Genomic DNA, 11,800 nt, shown 5'->3' with positions numbered 1-11,800 from the left:
AAGACGGTGTTGCTGGAATACTTTTAATTCTAGCCTTTTCTTATTTAATTATGACGCCTCTGCCTTCTTGCAAAAGAAATGGCCTTCAGGCTAAGAACAAGCAGCTGTGGTATGTTGGTTGACTACAAATCCCATATTGGAGGCCAGGCCAGTTGGGTTCTTAGACATTGTGCTTCAGCAATATCTGGAATAGGATAAGATTTCCCACCAATGGTCTACTCCAGGGCTTGGCGATCTTAAACACTGAAAGAGCCACAAAGGTCCTAAACTGGAAGCTCCCCCCCCCTTCCATTCTGGAGCCAACCGGAAGTCCAGTTTCCCCGCCAAAGTGTCTCCTCCTAGTGTGGCATCCTTTTTCCTCTACCTGTCTTAACTGAAAGCCCTATGAATTGCGGGACTGATGGGTGATAGGGAGCCACAGCAGAGGGATGAGAGAGCCATTTGCGGCTCCAGAGCCCTGGTCTAGTCCAACCTTTTGAGTAAGTCCATAAATCAGCTGCTAGCCAATAATACAGACAGACTTTGACTTACCACCACAATGGAGCCCAAGATTTCCGTTGCTAAGCAAGATAATTGTTTTGTTCCGTTTTACAACCTTTCTGGCCGCAGTTACTAAGTGAATCACTGCAGTTGCGAAGTTAGTAACACCGTTGTTAAATGAATCTGGCTTGCCCAGGGACTCTGCATGTTAGGAAGTTGCAAGAGAGGATCACATGACCTGGGGACACAGCAACCGTCATAAATAGGAGTCAGTTCACCAAGCATCTCAATTTTGATCCTGGGACCCTGGGGATGCTGTAATGGATGTGAGTGTGAAAAATGGTCATAAGTCGCTTTTTCCCGTGCCGTTGTAACTTTGAACGGTCACTAAACGAACTGTTGTAAATCAAGGTCTACTTGTAAATGTTCCCACCGAGGTAGAATTCCTGATCAGCTAACGACGACATTCTAGGCAGCCTACAAAATTGTGTGTATGTGTGTGTGTGTGTGTTTGTATGTCCTGCAAGTTGAATCACGCATGTTATTCTTTTATTCCTTTCGCTCTTTGTGTTATTTGTTTTTTTAATATTAAAAAATATTTTGATATCATTACATTGTTCTCTGCCCTGCAGCTATTTCTGGTGGAGTTCAAATATTCCAATTTGCAAAAAAAAAAAAAAAAACCAGCAAAACGAACATGTGAAAAAATGGGAAACAATTGAAAGACTTCATGTGAACGGAAAGAAGATTTGATCTGTTGAAAACTAGTTATTATCGACTCAGCCACAAACCTTCAGGGGGTTTATATGTTAAAAGTCTACAGGCTGGAGTTGTGTTAATCTATCACACACACACCCTTTGTGGACATTTTTTTTTAAAAAAAAATTCTTACATAAATAGATAGGCAAGAAACTGGTTCTGACATTCTCAGAAGTCTAGCCTCCTGAGCGAGAAACACCCTTTGAACACAAAAACATCTCATAAAGAAAAGAAAAAAAAACAGAACCATTAATTAGATTAATACAAATGCCAAGCTAATCCCTCCAGCTGTAGGATGCAAGATGGAGCTGGCAGCTACAAAGGGAAGAGAAGACCTCTCTTAAACCATGAGGTACCTGCCAAAATTGCTCCTCTGGCTTTGAACAATCCAATCACTTTTATTTCCTCCTGATGGGACAATATCTCTTAGGAGATGTTGTAGGTCCCAATCATAATCCTTCTGTCATACCAAGAAGTTATGCTTCTTCCTGTCCTTATGACTGGCGTGGGCAACTATGGAGAGGAGAGGGGAGGGGAGAGGAGAGGAGAGGAGAGGAGAGGAGAGGAGAGGAGAGAAGAGAAGAGAAGAGAAGAGAAGAGAAGAGAAGAGAAGAGAAGAGAAGAGAAGAGAAGAGTTGGAAGGTAACTTGGAGGTCTTCTAGGCCAATCCCCTGCTTAGGCAGGAAACCCTATTGTATAAGGTTGCCCAACATCTTCTTGAAAACTTCCAGTGTTGGAGCATTCACAACTTCTGGAGGCAAGTTGTCCCACGGATGAATTGTTCTAACTGTCAGGAAGTTTCTTCTTAGTTCTAAGTTGCTTCTCTCCTTGATTAGTTTCCTTCTTAGTCTTTTATGGAGATTCTCAGTCCTCCAGGTCATGGTTGTCCCAAAGGTGCTTTTTCAAAAGGCAACTGAATTTTCTGAACATGTTTCTTGGATGAGAAGTGAAACATCATCAAAGAAAGTCGGCTTGCCCTTTGGCCCCTTTACAACTTGTGGACTTCAACTCCCAGAATTCCTGAGCCAGCAAGATTCTTGGAGTTGAAGTCCACAGGTAGTAATGGGGCCATAGTTGACCACCCATAGCTTATGACAGAGTTCCCCAACCTTTTCAGCTTTGCAGATCGGCAAGGGGGTAGAGATCTGTTCCTGACTTCTTGCCAAGTATTGTCTGCTACAGAGTGGTGTTTGGAAGATATCGGCCCGGCAGCTCTCCAAGCCTGATAAAAGTCTGTAGTTGTGAAATCTCTTGAAACACTGTTGGCTAGAGAGGAATTCTCTTTAAACTAAATAAAAGTCAGGACAAGAAACATGGGATGGAAATTAACCGAGAAGCAACCTGGAATTAAGGAGAAACTTCCTAACAGTGAAGACAATTAACCAGCTTGCCTACAGAAATTGTGGGGGCTCCATCACTGGATGCTTTTAATAAGGGACTAGGCAGTCATTTGTCTGAAATGGTATAGGTTCTCCTGCTTGTGCAAGGGGCTGGACTAGAAGACCTCCAAGGTCCCTTCCAGCTTCTATTCTATTCTATTCTATTCTACTCTATTCTACATTCTATTCTATTCTATTCTATTCTATTCTATTCTATTCTATTCTATTCTATTCTACATTCTATTCATCCTCTCCTCTATTCTATTCTATTCTATTCTATTCTATTCTATTCTATTCTATTCTATTCTCAAGGATACCTATACTAGGGAGTAGAGTAGATGATCAGTAAAGACATTTCTCAGAGGAATCATTACACTCCTTTTATGTCATTAACAGGCCCCGACTTGTCTTCCTCTTCAATTTCCCCACACCTTGCTGACTCCACCCTTCTACCTGCCAAGGCAAAGAGACCTGATCCTAGACCAGAGCCCTTGGTAGAAAGATTTTTTTTAAAGGGGGCACAGCTTTGATCACACAGTCCTTGCCAGCTTCTTGACAATAGGACTATCCCATTGAATTTTGCCAAATTTTGATTTTCATCTGGTGCCACACAAAATTTGAAGGAATGTGACTGAAGCATTCAAAAACCGAGGGGGAGCCATGACCCCAACACAGTTTGGTGACCTCCATTTAGCAATAGCACTTAGACTTATATATTGCTTCATAGTGCTTTTATAGCCCTCTCTAAGCGGTTTACAGAGTCAGCAAATTGCTCTCAACAACCTGGGTCCTCATTTTACCCACCTCAGAAGAATGGAAGGCTGATTCAACCTTGAGCCTGGTGAGATTTGAACTGCCAAATTGCAGGCAGCCGGCAGGCAGCAGAAGTAGCCTGCAGTACTGCACTCTAACCACTGCGCCACTGTCTTCTTCTTTCCCGAAGAAGAGATTCATTGTTCCACAGATTGAAGGCTGTTCCCCCCAAAGTAAGTGGGGAAAGAGCCAGATTGAGAAGGGAACGGGAATGAGCAGGAGTTTTAAGGGTCAACATTGATTGCATTGACCTAATTTGGATCCCATTTTTCTCCAAGTGCTCAAGGCATTCGTAACAGTCTTTCCTCCATTTTTTCCCCTACAGCATCCTGGTAAACAGGTTGGACTAAGAGAGTGACTGAAGTCCTTCCCAATAGCTTCTGTGGATGAAAGGGGATTAGAATCTGGATTTTCTCATTCTTAGTTCCATACCTTCAACGCTACTCCACAATGGCTGTTGGACCGAGAGGGAATGAGTGGCTCAAAAGTCTTCCCTTTGAGTTTCCATGGCTGAGGATGAATCTGGATCTAATGGTTCCTAGTTCCACTTTTTCATCGCCATACCATCCTGGCATCTCTAAGACTGAAGACACTTATTGTGGCCCTTAAACGAGCCCACCAAATTCAAATGAAGGGGCAAGTGTTGGGGTCATCCCACTTGGCTGTTGTTCTTGGAGGTCACACAAATCATGTTGATATGGTCCCCTGGACCATATATTTTTTGAGGGGGGGGGCACTATAACACCAGCCAGCATACACCACGTGTATTCAGCCTCCACTTAGTATCTGCAGACATGAAGTTAGAGCTTAGGACATTCCAGAAATTGTCTTCTGTGTATCTAATGAGGGACAATGAGCCTCACTTGTGTTTCTCCCTTGCTATCACTCCTAACTTGTTTCTTTCCACTTGAGATGCCTTCGTGAAGGGCAAAAATAATAACAAGGTCAGTGTTTTTCATAGATGCCAAGAAACAGGCTGAGAAGAGCCTGAAGAGAAATAGGCAGCCATCTTGGGAAGAGCTAGAAAAAAGCCCCCAAAATTAGGGCATCTAAAGGAGGCCTTCATGCCCATTTAATTTTCATCCGGTAACCCCTATTGCTGTGAGCCCCAATTAGGAGTTCCAACATGAAGTTCAGTGGAACAGAATGGCGACTTTCAGTTTTGGATTAGCAGGTTGTATGAACTACGGTAGTTACTATGGTTAGTAGCCCAAGGCTTAAGGATCAGGGCCATGTGTTAATTATGACAATTATGGTTTATTCAACAAAGAAGAGTTCAAAACATCATAACTTGGCACTTAGCAACCAAAATGTTGGCTCAGAAACTCTGGCATTTGAAGCACGCAAGTCTTAAAGCTGTCAAGTTACAAGACCCTTGCACCCCTAACCCTTTAGAAAAAAAACCCAGGGGTGTTCAAACTTGACAGCTTTAAGACTTGTGGACTTCAACTCCCAGAATTCCTTCTCTCGCTCTTCATCTTGATGATGTGCGGACGGCGGGGGGAGGGAGGGAGCTGAAACCGGTTCTAAACGGCACGGTAGATTTGTGGAACCTCTTCTATAGAAGAGGTTAAAACTGGCAGGAACCCACCCCTGCTGTCCACCATTAAACCATCTTTCCAAGCAGCCTCCATGTTTCCGGTGTCTTTTTCCCCACTTGGAACTGAACCCAGAAGGGTGTTTCTTCCAACAGTTTCCAAGTTTGAGAAACACCGAGTTAGTCGGCTGCGACTCACTTTTATTTCGACCCACTGATAAAAGTGTTGTCATGAAGAACTGAGTGGCCTATGAATAATGCATACCTGCCAAAGTTCCTTTCGGTTAAGAAACCAAAGGGTGGTGACAGGTGAGGCTGGTGGCTGATATCTCCCGAAAGTTATTTTCTCGTGGGGTTTTTCTTCCTTCCTTTTCTCTTTTAAGGCATGTTTAGAGCAATCAGGCCATCCAAAAGAGCATAAAGCCATTAAGATACACACACACACACACACACACAGAGAGAGAGAGAGAGAGAGAGAGAGAGAGAGAGAGAGAGAGAGAGAGAGACCAGCCTTGCTGACAATACAAGATTGGGCAATTGTAATTGGAGTACAGAGGAAGCAGCAATGGAAAAGTTGACTGCTGAAGCCTAATTAAATTCAAGCAGGATCGATTCCCTTGTATACAACATGTCCCCACAGACATGTAAGCTAAGCCGTTTAGAATAGAGGTTTGGAAGGAAAAGAGAAACTACTTTAAAATATAATTAAAATGAACCAAATATAAATGAGCAATGATCACAGATATCCAAAGCATATTCTGAAATACTCAAGTAACAATTAGAGGTTAAAGGGAAGAGAGAGATGGAGGAGAAAAAAAAGAGAAAGAAGCTATTAGAATCCTTTTTTCTTCCTTCCTTCTTTCCTTCCTTCCTTCTTCCCTCCCTCCCTCCCTCCCTTTTTTCTTTTTCTCTTTCTTTCTTTCTTTCTTTCTTTCTTTCTTTCCTTCCTTCTTCTCTCCCTCCCTCTTATTTCTTTTTCTCTTTCCTTCTTTCTTTCCTTCCTTCTTCCCTGCCTCCTTCCCTCCTTCCCTCTCTTTTTTCTTTTTCTCTCTCCTTTCTTTCCTTCCTTCCTTCCTTTTTTCTTTCTTTCTCTTTCAGAACAATACATGTAGCCCTCAACTTACAACAATTCTTTTTGTGACCGTTCAAAATTACAAGGGCACTGAAAAAGGTGACTTACGACCATTTTTCACAGTTACGACTTTTGCAACGTCCACGTGGTCATGTGATCAAAATTTGGCAACAAGTTCATATTTATGACCGTTGCAGTGTCCCTGGGGGTCACGGGGATCCCCTTTTGCGACCTTCTGACGAGCAAAGTCAATGGGGAAGCCAGATTCACTTTGCGACCGGGTTACTCATTTAACAACTGCAGTGATTCACTTAACAATTGCGACAAGAAGTGTCGTAACACGGGGCAAAACTCATTTCACCAATGTTCTCACTTAACAATAGAAATTTTGCGGTCGTAGATCGAGGCCTACCGTACCTGTAGTGTATTACTTTTTTTTATGTAATCGTATTTTCACCTCAACCTTTGCTTCCGGGTGAAACTTATTTTACATGTATTTACACATTCCTTTCCCTTTTGTTGGTGTTTGCTTTATTTCATCATTAGCTACTTGACCTTTAATTACATATTTTTATAAACAGGACAAAGAGGTACATACATTCACCCACAGCAGAGTAAATAATTTTTTAAAAAAAACAGTTATGTCTTCAACCACATTAGGTATGGTAACCAATCTTAGGAGGGATAAAAAGCCAGTGGTTGGTCCTTAACTTTCTGTGGTAGTTGATTAATGCCACTCTTTATTACGAGATGGCCAACAACATAATTTGCCTCACACACCTCAACAGTTTTAGCTGCTGCTAAGCAGCAGGAGTTAATTCAATATTTGGCAGCCTGGATGCCCAGTTCCTTTTTCTATATTTGCTTCACCTAGCCCAGGAAATCACCTTACAGAACTGGTAAGGCCCACCGTAACAACTCAGACCTTTGTGTGTATGGTACCGCACTACGAATGTGGTCCATTGCTCTCCAGTGAAATCTCAAACAACTTTTAACTCGTTTTAGAAAGATCAAAGCCCACAGCCCCACCTTGTAATTTATAATTCCCTGCCCAAGAATCTAATCAAGAGTGAATAAAACCCATGCCTTCCTCCCCAGGAATGTTGCCTAATTAAATAAATCCAGAGATACTCATCATACAGCTTTCATTCAGGGATTCCTCGGTCATAAAATCTGTGTGGCTATATATGTACAAATAAAAGAAATTGTTCCGAGGCGGATGCTTGTAACAGCAACTAATCTCGTGTCGAAAGAGAAGAGGAACAGCTCTACCTATGTAAACAGCTGCCATCTAAAGATCTGGAATCAGAAATGGAAGAATCTCAAACTTCTAGATCCCTGTTCTCAGGGGTGATATTCAGCCGGTTCTGACCGGTTCTGGTGAACCGGTAGTGGAGTAGTTCAGAGAACCGGCAAATACCATCTCTGGCTGGCCCCGCCGCCATCTATTTGCTGCCTCCCGAGTCCCAGCTGATCAGCTGGGTCTTCTTTTGTTGCCCTGCACAACGAGAATGGAGCTAGAAAGCAGGTTAGTGGGGTGGGGAGCAGAAGTGGGTTTGGCCCAGATTGGATGAACCGGTAGTATGGTGGCGGGAGGTTGTAAATAACTTTTTTCAGCACCATAACTTTGAATGGTCACTATAAGAAAGTTTGTAAGTTAAGGACTACCTGCATACTAGAAGTGTATGTGGGGGAGGGGGTTATACATCATAGTTTAATCAGTATTTTTCAACCTCGGCAATTTTAAGGTGGGAGGACTTCAACTCCTAGAATTCCCCAGCCAGCATGCTCCATGTTGGCTAGAGAATTCTGGGAGTTGAAGTCACCCATCTTAAAATCGTCAAGGCTGAAAAAAAAAACCCTGCTGTAGGTCAGCATTGAGCCAGACAGAACATCAGCCTGGGAAACAATCCTCTGTCTTCTGCATAAAACTTCTAACGAAAGCTAGACAACCACTGTGGCACAAACCAAAGTTCCTCTTCCTCATTCATGAAATGTGTTGAATCTGCTGCACAATTCAATCAGAGACTCTTTGTGTGTGTGTGTGTGTGTGTGTGTGTGTGTGTGTGTGTTTTGCGTGTAACTGATTTAACAACCAAACATGGCAACTCGAAGTCACCCCCTCTATGTAGAATCAATCTATATATATAAAAATGGTGGTGTGTGTGTGTGTATGTTCCAACATACCTCTGGAAAGCCTGGAGCAATTTCAACCAAACTTGGTACTCAGATGACTTACTCTCTGGAAACAAATACTGTGGGGGTAAGACTCCCCCAACAGCTCTCGGGGGGGGGGGGGGTGTTCTGTTAAGATACAGCCTGTTGTGTCTTAAAATGGCTTCTGCTGTACAGCGCAGTGGAGTTGCCATGGTAACGGCTTTACAGTACTCCACAAGGGAGCTCCCTCTGGCAAGGGGGAAAATCCAACATTAGAAATTACGTTTGGTCTGGACATTTCCCCCCTATAAATAAATACCCGGGCAACGTCGGGTTATCAGCTAGTCTCAAATAATGCCTCCAGTTTTATACGTGGAGAGAAAGATTCACAACTCTGATTTGGCCCAAGACTCACACTCACTCTCTCTCTCTCTCTCTCTCTCTCTCTCTCTCTCTCTCTCTCTCTCTCTCTCTCTCTCTCTCTCTCTCTCTCTCTCTCTCTCTCTCTCTCTCTCTCTCTCTCTCTCTCTCTCTCTCTCTCTCTCTCTCTCTCTCTCTCCATAAAGACCTTGGACAAGTGGCTGTTTGCTTAGTCTAGCTGCCTTCGGTGGGTTGCTTTAAGGATAAACAACAGCCTATACATTTCCTGAGTCTGAAGGACAGGGCCAGAAAGCCACCGAAGCCTGTTTTCTGTGGCAAGAGCATTACCAGACTGACGTCAAAAATCCCCTTTAAGCAAGAGATCTGTCTCTGCTCCAGAAACATAGCATCTGATTTAGATCCTTGTGGCACCTCAAAGAGGCCGCTGGGATAAACTGCTTTGCTCGGCTATTTTCAAGCCGGTTGTGCAAAGGAGAGAAAGCTATACACACATCACATTAAAAATATGGTGGTTTGTTGTCTTGGTACAACCTATCAAGGCAGATTTCCTACTGGCTGGGCTCCAACACGGCGTCTCTTTAGGGTGCAACCTTCTCCCCCTCCCCTCCTGCCAGAACTCTCTTTTTTGTTTTAACCATTTCAACCACCTTTCTGCCTTCCCATCCTAGTACCAGCCTGTAGCCGAATGCAAATTTTCCTTGGGAAAAGTCAACGGAGCTCAGAATCACCCCTAACTGACAGCCGTCTCTGTTGCAACATGCACATGTTTCTTTTCAAGCACGGGAGACGCTTCTCTTTTAACCCTTCTGGGTGTGGATCCCTGTTGATTCCTCTTTCCAGAGTTTTCCAGATTCCCCCAAGACCGACCCCAACCTCTTTCATCTCCTCTAACGGATGGAAAAGTTTTGATTCGGTTCCACAATCCCCATTTCCGACTCCAGGAAAAAAAAATGCATCTTTGGTATTGCTTGCTTTGGACCTTGAATGCTACGCATGGAGGAATCCAACTTTCTGGGAAGGCAGTAACCTTATTTGGAGACCCACCGACGGCTCCATTCTGCCTGGGCTCCCAGGGGACGAACCCCAGACAATCTGCCCCAGTTGCCAGGAATCCATAAGGTCATTATCTCTGACCCTTCCCAAATTCTCCACGCCAGGCCTTCAAGAAACATCCAACACCATGTTCCTCCCCATTCCTTGGTGTGATACTGGAGATATTTTTTTTCTAACACTCTGCTCATTCAATCTAATGGATTGGAACAGAGTGTTCATTCAATCCCATTTACTGCGGTCCAAGACCAGGAAAAGATGTGTATGTATGTATGTATGTATGTATGTATGTATGTATGTATGTATGTATGTATGTATATATGTATGTGTATGTATGTGTGTGTGTGTGTGTGTGTGTATATATATTTTAGAAAGGAAGTTAGAAAGGAAAGAAAGGAAAAGTCTTTTAATGAAGGGGGATATGACTAAAAGCTAGAATAGGTGATAGAAATGAGAGAAGGGGGGAACATCAATGTATACATTTTGATATAATAAAATGAAAGCAATAACAAGAGAAAATGTGGAACAGCTGAATAATGATAGATTGCAACCTAAGATAAGTGTGTATTATTTACTAGAAAAATATAAGTTGATTGAAGGTCCTAATTATGATTAACTTTGTTAGTTTTATTTGTATTAGAATGTATGGCACGCAGGTGTCACACTGTTCACGTATTGATTTGATATATTTATAAAAAATAAAAAAACATGGGGACGACGACATCCAACACCAGGTCCCCCCCCCCCCCCATTCCTCGATGTCATACTGGAGATATTTTTTTCTAACACTCCACTCATTCAACCTAGCTATATATGGAATCTATGGAAATCCTGGTTACAGCCGCTATTAAGTGATGATGTAAACCCTAAAATTATAATCAAGGAGGTCTAAAACGACAACAGAGTTGAAGGTGTCTATTAATATCAGCAAAGTGGTGCTATCTAAAAGTTAAAATGAATTTGTAGTGATACAGAATGCTCGGTGGGGGGGGATATATGGACCCATCAGAATCTTCTGTGCAAAACTACAACATGAGGGTAGTTACTTTATTGTCATTGCACCTCGCACAATGAAATTAAATGCCATCTTCACTGTACATCATGCATTAAAAACAACCCTATCAAAATAAAACAAAAACGCACATCCTTCGCATTCTATACAATTGAATTGGGAGGGGGGGAACCCCTGATATTGCATTAATCTTGCCCTATACAGTAGAATTCAATATACAGTCACTGCTCTGGGATAGCTGTTTTTTTTCAGCTTCTATTTGTCCTTGCTTTTGGGTACTTCTATAAGCAGCATCTGGGCAAAGGCTAAATCTGGATGGTCAGGATACGGACCTTTTTTTAGTCTTTTGACTAATACGACCATCATGTGATGTGAGCATTCATTCACGCTCAGCCAAGGAGAAAGCGTGTGGTTACTTTCTCTTTCTCTCCCAGGATCCAGTTGCTCCCTTCCAAACCAATCAGATGTTCTTCTCGTCAACAAAGTGGTGGTTGAGTGGGTAGGGGTCTATTTTCTGCAGATTGCCCTTCGGTCTTTCTCCTCTACCCTCCGCTTCCCCCCATTTCCTCTTTCCTTTTCCCCCTTCCCTGCCTGCCCAGCTACTCCTGGCTTCTTTCACCATCACCTTTTGGCATGGGGGTGGGGAAGGGGAGTTTATCCCGAGGTGATAGGCAGCTGTCACTCACCTGATAGGGGCCCCCTGTTTCTTGCAATTTGCAAAGCCAGGTGTCTCTTTCGGGTGCCTGCCTGCTTTCCTCCTTCCTTCCTGCTCAGAAGTGGAACGGCTGGTCTCCTTCAGCCTGCAGTGTCAGCCTGCAAGAGCTGCCTGCCCCTCTCGGCTTCTTCCTGGTTTTTCAAACAAGTTTTACAACCCTGCTTTGGAAAAAAAACAAAACCAGTGACATCACAAGGCTCGCTGGAAGGGAGTTGTTGAGGGGCGGGGGGGGAGAGAGAACTAGCTGCCCTGGACAGTTTTGCTCTGAATTGGATGGGGAGGACGGAGGAGGAAGACTAGGAAAATCCCAGCTGTGCTTTTGGCGGGGTGTAGAGAATCTGCCCTGCCACGGAAAGGAAAAAAGAAGTGGCTTCTGGAATGACAGCTCAGCCCAAGCAGGGAATTCAGCAGCAGGTGACAAGCAGGGAGAGGACTGGGTGCAAAG

At 43.4% G+C, this 11,800-nt stretch overlaps 1 protein-coding gene across 1 annotated transcript in view; it reads right to left on the bottom strand.

The window, feature by feature from the left end:
• The window catches only part of PHLDB3 (pleckstrin homology like domain family B member 3), a 35,597-nt gene extending 24,096 nt beyond the window's left edge, over positions 1-11,501 (bottom strand). Inside the window, exon 1 of the mRNA XM_081962252.1 lies at positions 11,327-11,501. The gene's annotated coding sequence lies outside the window, so the exon portion shown is untranslated. The remainder of the gene's footprint in view (positions 1-11,326) is intronic.
• Positions 11,502-11,800: the final 299 nt, after the last annotated feature.

This window comes from Natrix helvetica (genome assembly GCF_964273705.1).
Source record: "Natrix helvetica genome assembly, chromosome: 9".
NCBI classification, from domain to species: domain Eukaryota; kingdom Metazoa; phylum Chordata; class Lepidosauria; order Squamata; family Natricidae; genus Natrix; species Natrix helvetica.
Note: the sequence above shows the minus strand (reverse complement) of the source record. Positions and strands in the feature narration are given on the sequence as shown.